Below are 16,544 nucleotides of genomic sequence, written 5' to 3' on the forward strand. Positions count from 1 at the left end.
CATATTATCGTCATTTCGATTGATTAACCCCAATCTGGCTAAGTCTTTCACTTCACATTCCGGCAGTGTATTCAACGACCTTAACATTCTTTTAAAATACTGAACGCCGTCATACCGTTTAATCACAAAGAGCTTCAACTGCTCATCATAGATACAGCAAATAATCCCTTTCGTCGCTTCGGCATAGCCTTTAATATTGTAACTCTTCTTAAACATTGTAGGGACCGCTGGTTTCTTCGTTTTGAAGAACCACTGAGCATAGCCTTCCTTCCACCTAGGCTGCTCTTCCCATTCAGTATCATCTATTACTGTCTCATTACCCATATCAGCTTTCTCCACACCTGGAATGTCATGCTCCACATTCTCTTCTACTATTTCACCTTCCTCAACATCTTCTTCAATCACAATCTGCGCTCCAATCTTCTCAATCTCCTCAATTGGCAGCACACATCATCAAACATCACATCATCATCTAGCATATCATCATCTAGTTCTTTCAAAGCATCAATCACATCATCTTCATCATCAACCATCACCACCTCATCACCACCAACTGCACCCGCAGACTCCCCCTGAGCTGTGGAAGTCCCAAGAGCTTGAGTAGTTCTTGGCAACTCACCACCTGCACCTTTCGATGCATTGGGATCATCGTCTCTATCATTTCTCTTCTTTGTCCTTAACTCGTCGCCTCTACAGCCTGTCTCCCCCTGAGATGCCAAGAACTCCTTCATAGCATCTATAATTTTCCCATGTTCAACCAGGAGGGACGACTGTAGTTGATTCTCTGCTACAAGGCGCTGAATAGCCTGGGTCTGGATAAAGTTTATCCTCGATTGCTCTGCCACGACCCGTTCAAGTGCAGCTATTCTCTCCGAGTCTGAGAGGGTTGCATCGAAATCAAACCTCATGTTAGATGTGTCTTGAGTATACTCAGCAGGGATCTCGAATGTAACCGGGACATCAGAAGCAGTTGTGGACGTAACCGCAGGTGGTATCGTGACCGACAACCCTGCAGTTGCAACGACTGTAGACTCTACAAATTGTGCCACCACCTCTGAAGGAGTAAGCGTTGGAGGTGGTAAAGACACAATCTCCGGAGTCGTCAGCTGGATAGTAGTGATTGATGGGATGCCGACAGCTGATGTAGCCACCACGGGAACATCCGCGGCGCTTAAACCTGTGACCTGTAGTGATGTAGGAACAATCGACATACCTGACAGTGCGGATGGAGCAAAACGTACAACTCTTGAAGTCTCTCCAGCTCCCATACCTGCACCTGTCCTTTCACGTCTTGATCGTCTAATCAGCTTGTGAATATCCTCTTCTTCTTCTGACTCGCTATCATCAACTGTTCTCTTCCTCTTGCCAAATGTTCTCTCTTGAGTCACCAACATCCTTCTCGCCTCATCCATAACATCATCAAGATCTGAGTCAGCTACCGTCGTAGCTGCTCTAGTAACACGCACACTTGAGACACGTTCAACTGGAATCTGAACGTTCTCCTCTGGATCCACCCGATCCATATTGAAGAACCCTTGACCTCCGAATTCTGCATCAAGGTCCACTTCCTCCTCCGGTGACACAACAGGAGCAGCATGTATAGCATGAGTTGCTCCTGCCTGTTGTGGTGCCGGGTCTCTGAACTCATCCCCACGAGCTGGCACATACCCCCGGGTTTATTAAGTACCCAAAGAGTGGAGTATGCCTTGGACGCAGTTCAGGCTTGCTCCTCGCACTGGATGTACGGCATTGAGCGAAGATACGTTTGCTCACATTCTCCAAGTATCTTATTGGACGCCGTTGAGGCAACGTGGGAGCAACATGATTCAAGATCATCTGAATGAATCTTGGATACATGATGAACCTCTCACGGGCCATCGCTCTTCTCTGTCTATCAATTTCGTAAAAGACCATCTGACTAAAGCTATAACGTTTGTTATAAGTCAGAGCAGTCATTGCTGACTGCATGGTCGCACCCATACCATCAGTGCCCGCCTTCCTCCCAGACATGCAGACAATCATAACGTGCATGAGGAAGCGCCACTGATCAAGTAGGAAACCCTTCCTCCGTTGTGTATCGCCCAATGGACCAGAATAGCCCATTCTTAGAAATGCTCCATCGCGAAATGGAGCAACAAACTCCTTAGGGTCATCCCTAGTCTCCTCTCTAAATCGTAACGCCACCCGTATTTGTTCAGATGAGAACTGAACTTCTTGATTATTGATGGTTGCTCTCATAACCGGGGGCTCAACACGGCAATCGTATTCCACCGTCTGCCAGAAATCCTCAATATTGGGTAAGGAAATCGGCAGAGTCGTAGTGATTGCGTGGAATATCCTCGAGCGAAGGAGGAATGTGATTATCTCGCGGTAATCCTCCACACCACTCGCTTCCGGGTCTAAGGTGATGAACATGTTGTGACCCGGGAAGAATTGTCTCTGATTATCTCCTCCGTCATCTCCTCCAGCACCTCCAGCACCTCCAGCACCGGGCAACAGCAACCATATCTGCAACAAACGAATCAAGTTAGATAAACGTTAAAGCATAACACAAGTTCGCTTGTTACCATGAGCGAAGTTGTGATTAAATCTGTATCGGCGAAGTTAAAGTTGGGGCGAAGTTGAGAACAACTTCGCTTCAGCTTTAAGTTCGTCTGATAACTGATAAGTTAAAAGGTCCAGGCGAAGTTAATGTTAACTTCGCCTCACCACAACATCGCCTCAGAACATCGCCTCTCAACATCGCCTCAGAACATCGCCTCAAGCGAAGTTAAGCCTCAGGCGAAGTTACGGATAACTTCGCCCAAACCTTAAGTTCGCCTGAATCTGAAACGGCGACAGTAAGGTCGATTACATTCCGGAAAATCTGGTGTTTCTGGTTAATGTGGAGATTAAGGACTCTGAAACACAAGTTTTTAAGGATAACTAGATGACCAGGTTGTACTTGACCACGTGAAAACAAGGTTTGAAATCGGGTTTAAGGATCGATCGGCCGAGGTTATTAACCGGTTATCGAAACAACCTTAGATTAACATCAAAGAACAGATAACACGATGTAATGACCCAACCAACCTTTAAATCGGTTTGAAATCGAAGAAAGAAAACAAAGATGATTGACAGATTGATCGATAAGTTCGCTGAAATTTCGGAGAGAATAAGTTCGCTGATATTTAAGAATAATGAACGATTGACCTTTGAAAATCCTTATATAGGGGCGCTGTTATACAGGCGAAGTTATGGTTAACTTCACCTAGGCGAAGTTATGCACAAGTTCGCCTGTTTAACAACATCGCCTATATTTACAAAATCAAACCTTATAATTTGAATCATTTTGCAATTAAGTTTTAAAACTTCCCTTTAAGAATTAAATGACACGATCAAGTCCAAATAACCATTTATAAATGCATACAACTACATAAAAAGAAAACTTTTAACAATTAAAGTATAAGGGATCAAATTTCAGTCTCGATAGGGACTACTACGTTTTAGAAAAGATTCGAACAGGAATCATACTAATTACGTGACTGTCACATAGATCCGTGTTTAGCTGTATTATGACATATAGAGACAGGTTGTAAGCAGGTAAATAACTTAAGATGGTTTTCATCGTTTCTGTGATACGAGTTAAGTTCAATTAAGCTCAAAAATTAAGTGGGCAACAACTTAGAGATTATGATGCCTCCTATCTATTCTCAAAGCGTATTTGGCTTTCCCCAAGTCACCCCGAATTGACTTCGACCCTTAGTGTCTGATTAAGTTTGTAATTACTCTTCATCTGCTTCCCGTTCTCTTTCTTACTCCATGATTAAGAAGTCTTGATATTTTGAACTCTAGAATGTTTCAATAATTCATAAGTTTTTTTTTTTCAAACATTCATATAGACTTCAGAGTAGTAAACAACTGCAAGTCCCGAATCTGGATCACTGCAGTTTCTTGAAACGCTATCTTCACGGGAACCAGAACACTTACGGGCTCGTGTATGACTGGGTAATCGCTTTTCTACCTATCATTCGGAAAGATATATATGAAGACATGCAAAACTGGTAAGGAGTTTCCACGTAAAATCAAGTAGTTTTAGTTTGTATCACATCTACTTTTACGCACCATAAAAAGTTACCATGACATACAATAACTGTCCTAAAGCCTTTTAAGCCTAATAACTTCACTAGTTAAGCACACAGAATCAGTATATCTATCATTTTCCAAGGTTGGATCAATTTTTTGTTAAACATAGCAAACGAACTTCTTACGAAGTAGTAGACTTGAAAAATAATTTCATTTCCCTTTAAAAATTTTAACATTAATCGCCCCAACCAAAACAAAGTCTTCAGGTAAACGGCTATCCCGAAGATCCAATGGATCAGCTGGACCGACCACATACTAGTATGTGTCCTTCTAACTAAGTATGATCGACTAATTTTAAGCGAAAAAATGAAAACTCATCATAAACCGCCCCGGTCACTTTCAGTCATCTGGTTAATGGCTATCCTCAAAATCTACAAGTAGAAAATGATGACCAAAACATATCCGAAGACAAGTCCTTCAAACTGAGGTAACCGACATATTTTAAGCGATAGTGACGTTTTTTTTTTTTTTAAATATAACATGAAAAGCATGGTTACTCGGGATTGATCATCCCATTCAGCTCGATAAGTTTTTGAAATCTTGTTTTGTCAAACGCTTTAGTATAAAGATGAGCGAAATTATCAAGCGTATCCACCTTTTCAAGCACAATCAGTTTCTTCTCAGCACAATCCCGTATAAAATGATGACGTATGTCAATATGTTTAGTTTTACTATGCTTCACGGGATTGTTAGTTACTGAGATAGCAGCTGTGTTATCAATGCAAATAGGAGTAAGTAAGAAATTCAGACCATAGTCGCGCAACTGTTGTTGAATCCAAAGAACCTGGGAGCAGCAGTTGGATGCTGCCATGTATTCTGCTTCACAGGTTGAAATTGCGAGTGAAGTCTGCTTCTTGCATTGCCACGACACCAATCTGCCACCAAGAAACTGACATCCTCCAGTTGTTGACTTCCGACTCTGATTGCACCTTCCATAATCAGAATCTGTGTAAGCGACTAGCTCCAAGTCTCCTCCTCTCGGGTACCACAATCCCAGCTTCGGTTTGCCCTTGAGATACCGCAAGATCCTCTTCACACCCTTCATGTGAGATTCCTTTGGGTTTGCCTGAAAACGAGCACAAAGACAAACAGCAAACATTATATCAGGCCTAGAAGCAGTTAAGTACATTAAAGAACCTATAATAGCCCGATACTGAGTTGGGTCCACATCTGCATCACCGTCTGACTCAGCACCCAATTTGTGATTGACGCAGATTGGAGTGTCGAATGGAGTGCTGTCCTCCATCTTGAAGCGTTTGAGCACATCATGGACATATTTGGTCTGATGAATGAACATCCCATCCTTCTTCTGATCAACCTGCAATCCTAAAAAGAAAGTTAGTTCACCCATACTCATTTCAAACCTTTTCTTCATGACGGCCTCAAACTCCTGACACATGGAGACTTTAGATGCAGCAAAGATAATGTCATCCACGTAGACTTGCAACAGCAGGAAGTCGCTTCCTTCTCTCTTAACGAACAACGTGCTATCAATCATCCCTCTTTCAAACCCATTTTCAAGCAAGTAATCTGATAAAGTTGAATACCAGGCACGAGGTGCCTGATGTAGTCCATACAATGCCTTGCTTAACTTGTACACGTGATCAGGAAAGTCTGGGTCAGGAAAACCCGGAGGTTGCTCAACATACACTACCTCATCAACTTTCCCATTCAGAAACGCACTCTTCACATCCAACTGAAATACCTTCATCTTCTTATAAGCAGCGAACGCCAAAAACAATCTAATGGCTTCCAACCTTGCGACAGGAGCGAACACTTCATTATAATCAATCCCCTCTTGTTGATTAAAACCTTTAACGACCAGTCTCGCCTTGTTTCTTATGATAATCCCTTTCTCATCTCTCTTGCACTTAAACACCCATTTTGTGCCTATCGCATGCACATGCTTCGGTTTTTCAACCAAAGTCCAAACTTCCATTTTCTTGAATTGAGCCAACTCTTCTTGCATAGCTTTGACCCACGAGCTGTCCTTGAGAGCCATTTGATAATTCTTCGGTTCAATCTGGCTGATAAAGCAGGTGTACAAGCATTCGTTGATTATCCCTGTCTCCTTGATGCTTGTGTAAACACAGGTGTGCTCATTCAAGCTACGTCTTGTTTGTACACCGGAGGACACATCACCAATCACATTCTCCAAAGGGTGATCTTTATGAATTCTCGTGGTCGGAACAGAACCGACATGCAAATTGTCTTCCAAGTTAGAAGAGAGCTCGTCAATGGTTGTTTCATGCTGAGAGTGAAATGGATTGAAAAATTCTTCTTCAGTCGAGGCAGCAGGGGTATCGACAGCATTTGATAAGGAAGGTTGACATTTATCGATCAGCTGTCTTTGTAATAGGTTTTCTTCCTCATCAAGGATCATCTTCGTAGCAACTCTCTCTTCTTCTTCAGCAATATCCAAATACGGTATGTTAAAAGACTTAAAAAGTTTAAAATAGTTGAAAAACTCAGCAGGTCCGTTGCTTGGTTTTGGCGGTTGGTAACTTGTGATATCGGTGTTACACACCACCTCAACCTTGCTGGTCGATGTATTAAAGACACGTCTGTTGGAGTCCCAACAACATAACCGACTAAGATTCCTTCATCAGCTACTTCACCAAATTTAGAATTTGTCTTTAAAATCGAACAAGGGGACCCGAATGGTTCAAGACCACTCAAGTTGGGCTTTCTCCCATGCATAAGCTCATAACACGTTTTACCAAGTCTTTTAACAGTTAAGACTCTATTCAGAACATAACAGGCTGTAGCAACAGCTTCAGCCCAAAACACCACAGGAAGCTTTGAATCAGCCAGCATTGTTCTGGCTCCTTCAATTAATGTTCTGTTCTTCCTTTCAGCCACTCCATTCTGTTGCGGTGTATACGGAGCGCTGTATTGGTGTTCAATCCCTCTCTGAAGGCAGAAGATCTCCATCTCAAAATTCTTGAACTCCGTTCCATTGTCACTCCTGATGAACTTAACCCTTTTATCCATAACGTTCTCAACTTTGGTAATCAAATTCTTCACCATCTGAGCCGTTTCATCTTTTGATTTCAGGAAATATACCCACGAATATCGTGAATAGTCATCAGTGATCACCAAGCAATAAGAAGTACCTCCAAGACTTTTTGCATTCACGGGACCGAAGAGATCCATGTGAAGCAATTCTAGGGTACTGGCAATTGAATTGACTTTCTTGGTGAGATGGGATTTCTTGTGCTGCTTTCCCTTCTTTCACGCTATACATTTATCTTCAAAATTGAAATTCTTCAAGGGAACGCCCAGCACAAGTCCATTCCTGACAATGTGGTTCATCTTCCGAAGATGAATGTGCCCCATTCTCCTATGCCACAATTCGGACTCTGATTCACTCGCTTTTGTCATAAGGCATGATTCTGCCGTGGCCATTTCAGTTGATCTCATATCCATAATATATGTATTTCTTTCACGTGGAGCCTTCATCACAATCCACTCCTCTGGAATCTGAAAACCAGGTTTCAACACAATCGCCTCATTCTTTGTAAAATGAACGGTGTACTCCTTATCACAGATCTGCGACACACTCAGCAGATTGTGCTTCAATTCTTCTACAAAGTTAACTTTCTCCAATGTCATCTTTCCGTTCGACACCGTTCCCATTCCTGTAATCTTGCCATCACTTTCACCGGCAAAGCTCACTCTCCCTCCTTGAACAGGTTTCAAATCGTGTAACAAGTATTTGTTACCAGTCATGTGCCGGGAACAGCCGCTATCTACAACCCAAAGATTGTTGGCAGCCCTGTTCAACTGTTCCTGCACAATAAAGCAAAATATTAGAATTTAGGGACCCAAGACCAATTGGTCTTGGATCTATACATCCCAAACTTTGGCTTTCCAAAGTTAGTATCTTGATAATTCCTGTAAGTCCTATTAGGAAACCTCCTTGAAGATTGATTGTGAGGCCTTCCAAACCTTTGTGAATTGAAAGAATTATAGCTTGTGGTTTGGTTATTAGCAGTGTAAAACTGAGATTTGTTTCTATGAAAACCTGAATTAGTCACATTTTTGAATTTTAAATGGTTTTCATTTTTAGCAGCATGATAATAACTATTAGGCTTATTCTCAGTTTTAGTAGGCCTTTCACCTCTGAATCGCTGCTTCAGAGGGCAATCTGCAACTAGGTGCCCTAATTGATTACACCTAAAACAACACCTATGCACAACCTTTTTATCAACCGGTGTTTTAGATGTCGAGGCTTTATTACCGACCGTTCGTCTCACATATGGTGGGACGTACGGGTTTAGTGGAGTACTCTTTTTATTCGTCTTATCTTTCTCTCCACCATTGGGTAATACCACCTCATCTTTTGCCTTACCAGACTCGGATGACTTATCCGAATCCGATGAGACTGGACTTGGATCAGAAATTTTAACACTTGAAACAGGCGAACTTGTTTCGCCTCTACTAACATTTGGTTCTTTACAACTTACTTTAACTGGTACTGTCTGAGCAACCTCAAAGTCAACAGATTTCTGAACACTAGGGTTAAAAGTGTAATTGTGATTATAAGGTGGTGGAACCTCATGATAACCGATTCCTCCTCTCTTAGCAGAGGAACCTTGATCACTAACAAGGTGATCAAGAATAGCAGAGGAATTTCTGAACTGTTCTAGTTTTCTATTCAGTTCCACCACTTTTACCTGGTGATCAGCAATCTGTTTTTCTCTATCAGCAATTAGTTTGGTTTTTTCTTCCAAAACTTCATAGCTTAAATCAATCACTTCAATTTTTTCAGCAAGTTTTGTTTTTAGACTTTTAACATCTTTTTCACAAGCTTTTATTTTGACTTTATAGCTATTTTCTCTTGCTTTTGTAAAATGATGATCTTCTTTTAGGGTTTTAAATTCAGCATCCAACCTAACATACTGATCGGTTATTGTTGCTAATTGCTCAGACAAGTTTTCACATTTAGAGTATGTAAGTTTAGAACATACCTCGGAGAGCTGGTCATTAACGTCTGCCATAAGAGCTTTTTCTTCTCCGATAGCCTTCTCATTTTTTTCAGTTTCAACCTTCGCCAAATTTGCCTGCTCAAAAGTTTCTTTAGAAAGCAGGTTCCAGTTGTATTCACCATCTTCTCTGGACATCATTGCGCTATAATCTTTAGAACCCCCACTTTGCTGTGTAGACCTGCCCTGAGTTCGTTCCACACGCTCATTCCTGCATTCCTTTGCAAAGTGACCGTTTTGCTGACAATTGTAGCATCTCACCTTTGTCTTGTCAAACTCTGGCTTTCCACCGACAAACTTTCTTCCGGTCTTCCTCATAAAACGCTTCACTCTTCTTACAATCATGGCCATCTGCCATTGCAGATCCATTTCCTCCAGATCATCAGCATCAATCTGGTCATAGTCTTCATCCAACATAGCTGGATCAACAACCTTCCCTTGAATGTAGTTCTCATAGGAAGCAATAAAAGAAGCATAGAGACCAAACTGCTCTTCAGCAGACTTGACACTCATAGGCTTCTTGGAGTAGTTGTTGCTGGGAATACTTGGAGAGCAACTACTCTTGCTTACCTGGGGTTGAGAACCACTCGATCCACCTGCTACATAGCAAACATCACCATTTGTGTTGACTGACACATGACCCTCATGTGATGAGTTTGCGCTCGACTCTCCCTTCGAGTAGTAGGCAGCAGATTCAGTCTTTGATCCTGAGCTAGTGTTGACTTTAGCTCCATACATACCTGGATCTTGAACCTGATCCATAGGTGTCTCCTTTTTGACCATGTTAAGCTCAAAGGTTCTGAGCTTGTTGACTACCGTTTCTAGATCATAAGTGGGAAAGTCTTTGTCTTCCCTCATCAGCACAGTGTACATCTCCCATTTTGGTCGGAGAGCATCTAGAAGCTTCTCAACTATTTCTTCTTCTCGGTAGGAAATTGAATAGTTGCTCAATTCAGTCATCAGATGGTAATATCGAGTGATAATATCATCTAAAGATTCATTCTTCAAATACTTGAAGACTGAGAACTGGGTTTTGAGCAATTTTATCTTTGAAGCCCGGATTCCTACATTCCCTTCAAATCTGTTCTCAAGAGCTTCCCACAGCTCTCTTGCTGATGTGTACTTTCTAAACGTATGAAGGATCTCTTGTGGAAGAGCCATAGTAATAGCAGCATGAGCCTTGCTCTCGGCCTCATACATCTTTTTCTCTTCTTCTTCCATTTTGCTATACTTTTTGATTTGATCACGACCTTCATACTTCATAACTGGTGGAATATAACCATCCTGGATGCATACCCACATCTTCGCATCCTGGTATTTGACGTATTGTATGAACCGATCCTTCCATGCAACGAAATCGGTTCCCTTCAGCAATCTTGGGGCCTTAGTAGCTGACCCTGCTTCAACTTCCATCTTCACTAACTCAGAGATGTTAATCGACGACATCTTTCCCAAAAAGTAAGAAACCCGAAAAAAATTAAAAAAAAATTTTCTGAAAAGTACTGTAGGCGAAGTTACGGATAACTTCGCTTAAGCCTTAACTTCGCCGCTGATTAACTTCGTTGAAGAACTTCGCTGATGATTAACTTCGCTTGAGGTAAGCGAACTTAGGAGATAGGCGAAGTTGTAGAGAACTTCGCTGAGTTAGGCGAACTTGAGAAGGTAGGCGAAGTTGTGGATAACTTCGCTTAACCTTATATCTTCGCCGAAACCCTACGTATCCTGACGGCAACTTCGCCTGATGAACACGGACGTTTTTGCAGATCTGGAATCTGGATTTTACAAGGTTTTTGACGGTGCAAAGGCTTGAACACGATAGTAGGAGGTAAGATTGACTAAAAAACACAGAAAACACGTCCCGCGAATAGTCGAAACGGGACGAATTCTATACCCGCGTGAATATCCCGAACCACACAATCGAGCAAAAGCTTTGATACCAATTGTAGGTTCCCTGGACGGATCGCACGAGATATATCGGTCTACTCAGGTGCGGAATCCCTGCGTAGATCGTTACGAGAATAGAACACAAACCAAACAAACACACGAATAACCGAACACACGTTATATATTATAACTCAAACACGTGACGTAATATCACTGTTACAGACTCTCGTCCTCACGTTACAATGAACTCGAACTACTGAAACGAACTTAAACGACCAACTCAAAACCAAGCCTTAAGCTGGTATATAAATACACGACAACTTCGCCTGGCATGTTCAGGCGAAGTTGTCCATAACTTCGCTTGACTAACAAGTTCGCCTGTTAAGCGAACTTGTCAGTAACTTCTCTTAAACATACAAAACATAATTAAACATTACAGACTCGATTACAGACACTAGACTATGAACTACTGACATTATGCACCAACACAAGAGCTTCTCTTTCTTTAGTTCTATGGAATATTGTAGTGAAAATGTAAGTGTTTCTACAAATGAGCAACATGCATGGTCTTTATATAAGCCTACTGTGCATAAAGCATGACCCATGCCTAGAAGGGGCATGACCCGTGCAGGTCCCTTTGTAGTACATCACCTGCTCCCTGTTGTACTCTTTGGCATATTGCTAGGCACGGGGCATGTCTGGTTTAGGCTTGGGTTGTGCTGGTCCCTCAAGCATTAAATGCGCATGCACTGATTGGTACTTTCTTTTATATGCTTGATTGGTATGGGGCATGCCTGGGTGAGGCATTACCCCGTGTGTCTGCTAAAAGGGGGACAATGTACTTTTTTGTCAACTTCTGAGGAGGCGTGGGGAATGTCTGGCTGAGGATTGGCCCACGCTTAGCTGATGTGTCTTCAGATGGGAATGGGGCATGCCTGGCTGAGGCACAGCCCCATGCTTAGGGCCAGACTTTCATTTTTCTTGATTCTTTTCTTTGTTTTTCATCATGTTTGGTTTCCTAAGCTCATTTTTCCTATAAAAAAAAATAAAGGCTTATTAGAACCGATTCTCAATAATATTATCATGAAAATAACATGAATCAGGTATAAAATGATGCAACAAATATGTATAAATAATTGCTTGCTTTTCAATCCGATTTGAGTAATGTTTTGGGATGCTTTTAGTTTTTATTAGTCTTATATATATGTTTAATTGTTTCCTTTCTTCAACCTTGGTTGATTAAGGTGTTTATGTCTTCCTAAGGCACGTCTTTGCTTATTAAAGGCTAGTTTGACCCGATTGGGATTTTTACTCGTTTAAAGTTTCTGATTTTTATTTGAATTTGTTTGTTGTTTATTTGACCATGAGGATTTTTGTAATAAGATGGTAAATATGTACTAACATCACAAAGTGAGTGGCATAATTTTTTTTCATCAAAAACCATTTCAAACCACCAAGAACATAGGTTCTAATGGTGTTTCAATTATGGACAGAATTTGGTCATCAAATATTGGACCATAACTTAGTCATAAAGAACTATAATGGTGAAAGACCAAAGCCTATGATGAACTACATTGAGTTGTGGTTTCAATGGTTATTTAAATTTGTTGTAATTCATTCGTATGGCTTTACAATAACCGTTTTAGTTTTATTACGTAGATCTATACCAATTGAGAAAACCGGCTGTTTCAGCCTATCTCAATTTATAATTTGGGGAAAGTTTCTAAAGTAAAGATGTTAATAACACCCTAATTAAGTATACTGGAGATTTTTATAATTTTTAGAAATTTATTTATAGTTTTAAGCATTATTTAAATCAAGGACAGATTCTGTTCAAAATTGATCAAAATCCTTTTGGTTGTTTTCACACCTTAGATGTGATATATTTTTTCTTGATCATTCCTGGCTAATTTTTTGTAGTTATTTTTCATGTTAAAGGGATATTGTTACTGGGCTTGGTCCCAAACCAAGCCCCGGATTAAATAAACCAAGCAACCCGCCTTAATCCGAATCATTCGTTTAAAAACACAAGTTGTGTTTCAGGTGACCGATTCTTGTATTTTCTTTCAAGTTTCTGTTTTATTTTAGTTTGTTGTTAGTTCTTATTTTTTGGATATGTGGCAACCAACCTCGGTCTCATATCGAGTCAAGGACGGATCCAAAACCGAACTTCCACTTAAACTCAAGATTTTACAAATAAAACCCCAATTGAATTCAATTTTAGTTATTTTACTTTTATTTAATATTTACTTCTGGACACATCTCTAATCCTAAACTCACTTATTTCTTGGACTCACTTGTTCAAAACCGAACCTTCTGTTTCGCCCACTTAAGGACCGGCTCGCTTATTTCATCACTTGCTAAATTTCCAAGTGAGTAATCACACTCCCCTTTTTTATGCTTTTATACTTTTGGGGGTGGCATGCGGACATATTCAAACTTACATTTTTTTAAGACCTCAATACTAAATCCAAAATTCGACATTATGTGTTTATACGAATATTTGCTCGATCTTTCGTTTATGCCTCAAGTTGATTATGTGCACGAGTGTTTATTTTAATGTTGTTGTTGAGCCTCAATAAGTATGATCATACGTACCCTTAACTGCTTTAGCCTTGTGATAATAGAATAAGACCTCATTATCCGAGTATTTTGGTTGTTACCAAATAGAAAGGATCCTCAGTTATTTACATTTACAATGGTTGTTGCTATATTCTATTTACACATATGAATTGTGATTTTGCCTCATTTTATTATATGTACTCAAAAATAGTGTATTGCTCACCAATATTCGTGTTGATCAAATCTATTTTTATGCATGCTCATGTTTAATTTTCGGATGCTTATGAAGATTGAAGTCTCATCACTTAGATTATACCTTTAGGGTACTTTAATGAATTAGATATTGTTGTAATTGTTTGTATTTAATATTTGAACAAGTAGTATTTGAGTTATTGAATTAAATAAATAAGTTGAGTAAATATTGTCACTTTAATAGTGTCATTAAGTTCTTGAGCAATCCGTTGTACCCGGCATGTTCTGTCGCCTTTGGTCGGGGTTTGACATGATACAATATTGTCGTGCCCCGGCATGTTCTGCCGTAGGTTGGGGTGTGATATAGGGGTGTGTTTTTTAACCGATCCCGAATAAGAAACCCGAGGCGACCCAAGACCCAAATAACCCGACCCGAATCTATCCAACCCATTTAAACATCTAACCCAGACCCGAGATTAGCTACTAGGATTGGTATATGGGTTAAAATTCCCACATTCGGGTTGACCCGAATAGCCCGAAGTAGATTAACCAAAGGACGTGGCGATGTTATTACTTCAGCATGTGTATATGATTGTAGCGCCATTCAAAGTACTATTACTCAACATGCGTTGATAAGCCTCAAAATCGTTTAATGAACCCTAATACTAAATGGTATATATATATCAATTTATATGTATTGATAATTGATCGGTCATTCTTTATTTTCAATTCCACTAGAAGCAACACATTAACATTAGCAATTTGACAGAAGCTTTGTTTCATTCTAATTGATTCCAGGTAATATTGTATATAAACATGTTCTATATTATGTCAGTACTATTCAATATATAATCAGTTTGTAACTGGATGTTTACATTGAATGTACGACCTATAATCACATTTTATTCTAATGACATATTCAATCATGTTTTATATTTGAATACTAGATGTCCCTAAATTACAATATATAGGTTTTATATATTTATGATTTTGTTAAAGTTGATGTTTTTTACTTGTTAAACCCGAAACCCGACCCGAATTAACTCGACCCGTTCAATCTGAAACCTGAACAACCTGAACTTATTTGGGTTGGTTCTTGGGCCAATTGTCTTTATGCCCAAACCCGAATAACCCGACCCGAACAACTCGAAACCCAATTAAGTTACCCAAAGAACACCCTTAGTGTGACAACCACCGGGGAAGATAATTAGGCATGTCTTCTTTGGTCGGTTTCAACAAGAGTAAAGGAGGAGATTGCAAGATTTTAGGCAGGTGGGGCTACGGATTTTCACATACGTATAACATTATATTAGTTCTTTTAAGGTGGCTATTTGACCTCCTCGATTGTCAATAAGCAGGGCAGGGCCAACCCATGGGCTGTGCGGTTGTGCCACCACACATGGCCATTAGTTTTAGGGGCCTAAAAAAGAAAACTATTTCGTTATATGCATACATAAATCATATGCAAAACACATTTAAAACAAAAATATCGTGTGACTCACATGGTATTCCAGACTCTTTGCAAGTAAACCTGAGACGCAATTACCTTTTTCTTTGTTTCACAACAAGATCTTCTGTTTACTAATTTTTGGCTGTTTCTTTTTTTTTATTTTATGTTAAGATCTTTTTGTTATGTATGTTATATTTAGTGTTCTTAATCAAAAGCCAATATAATAACTAAATTTTAAATCAACTAAACAATTATATAATAAAAAGCCTATTTAATTTCGGATAATATAATTAATAAAATGTATTTCTATTCAAGCCCTAGACAGATTATGATTACTGCAAGGCCCATTTCTAGCAAGAGTCTTTCGTATTTGTGTTTTGTATTTCGTTTATGTAAAGTTGGTTTGTTAGACTTTTGTTTATGCATGTTTGGGCCCAATGCCATTTGTATTTGGAGCCCATTGGGCCGTATTAAATGAATGCATGTGCATGAGATCACACACAGTATATAAAGTGTGTGTATCTCATACAAAACCACAACCTTTTGCAAACCTACTTCTCACATCTTACAAACTCTCTCTTCTTCATCTATTCTTCATGGCAATAACCACCAAACAAGATCCGAGATCTCGGTCCTAACTAGTTGTTTCCGCCAACTAATGTAGAGTTTGATCCAAGATAACTAGTAATAGTTGTGTGTGTTGTTAGATCCGGTCAAGGGACCTACAATTGGTATCAGAGCTTTTGGGCTCTACTAGTTGTAGATCTTGGGTCGTAACCTTAGATTTTGGTCTTGTTTGTGTTAAAAGACGGATTTTCAAGAGTTTTAGTGGGTTTAGGTTCATAAAAGTTGAAGAAAAGTGTTCAAAAGTTCATAAAAAGTGTGTTCAAGCTTCAAAGATTCAAAAGCTTGTGTTAAAAGTACAAGTATTTTGGGATAAAGAGGTTGTAGATCTTCAAAAAATGGTGTTTGAATGTGTGAAAACTTTGGGGTTTGTGTAGATCCATAAAGGGTCAAGTTGAAAGAAGTGACATTTATCAAAAGGGACCTTTTGGAAAAAGGTGACAGGAAAGTACCTTATGTACTTTCCTAAAGTACATATTCCATTCGAATCGAGTGTGTGTTCGAATCGAGAGTGTATTCGAATCGAGTCACTATCCGAATCGAATCAACATGTGAATCGAATCAAAATTGTTATCTAATCGAACTCAAGGACAACCAAGTTTGAAGGAAATCTTGAGATGAGAAACATCAAGAAAGGAATGTTGAAAGGAGAATTCAACATGTTTAATCATATTCAAGGTGAATCAATTGCAAATCTCATTCAGAGATTTGAAGCATTA

Source organism: Bidens hawaiensis, unplaced genomic scaffold, assembly GCF_021521415.1.
Source record: "Bidens hawaiensis isolate Kalapana, Puna unplaced genomic scaffold, B.hawaiensis_p1.1 tig00017673_1, whole genome shotgun sequence".
NCBI lineage: Eukaryota > Viridiplantae > Streptophyta > Magnoliopsida > Asterales > Asteraceae > Bidens > Bidens hawaiensis.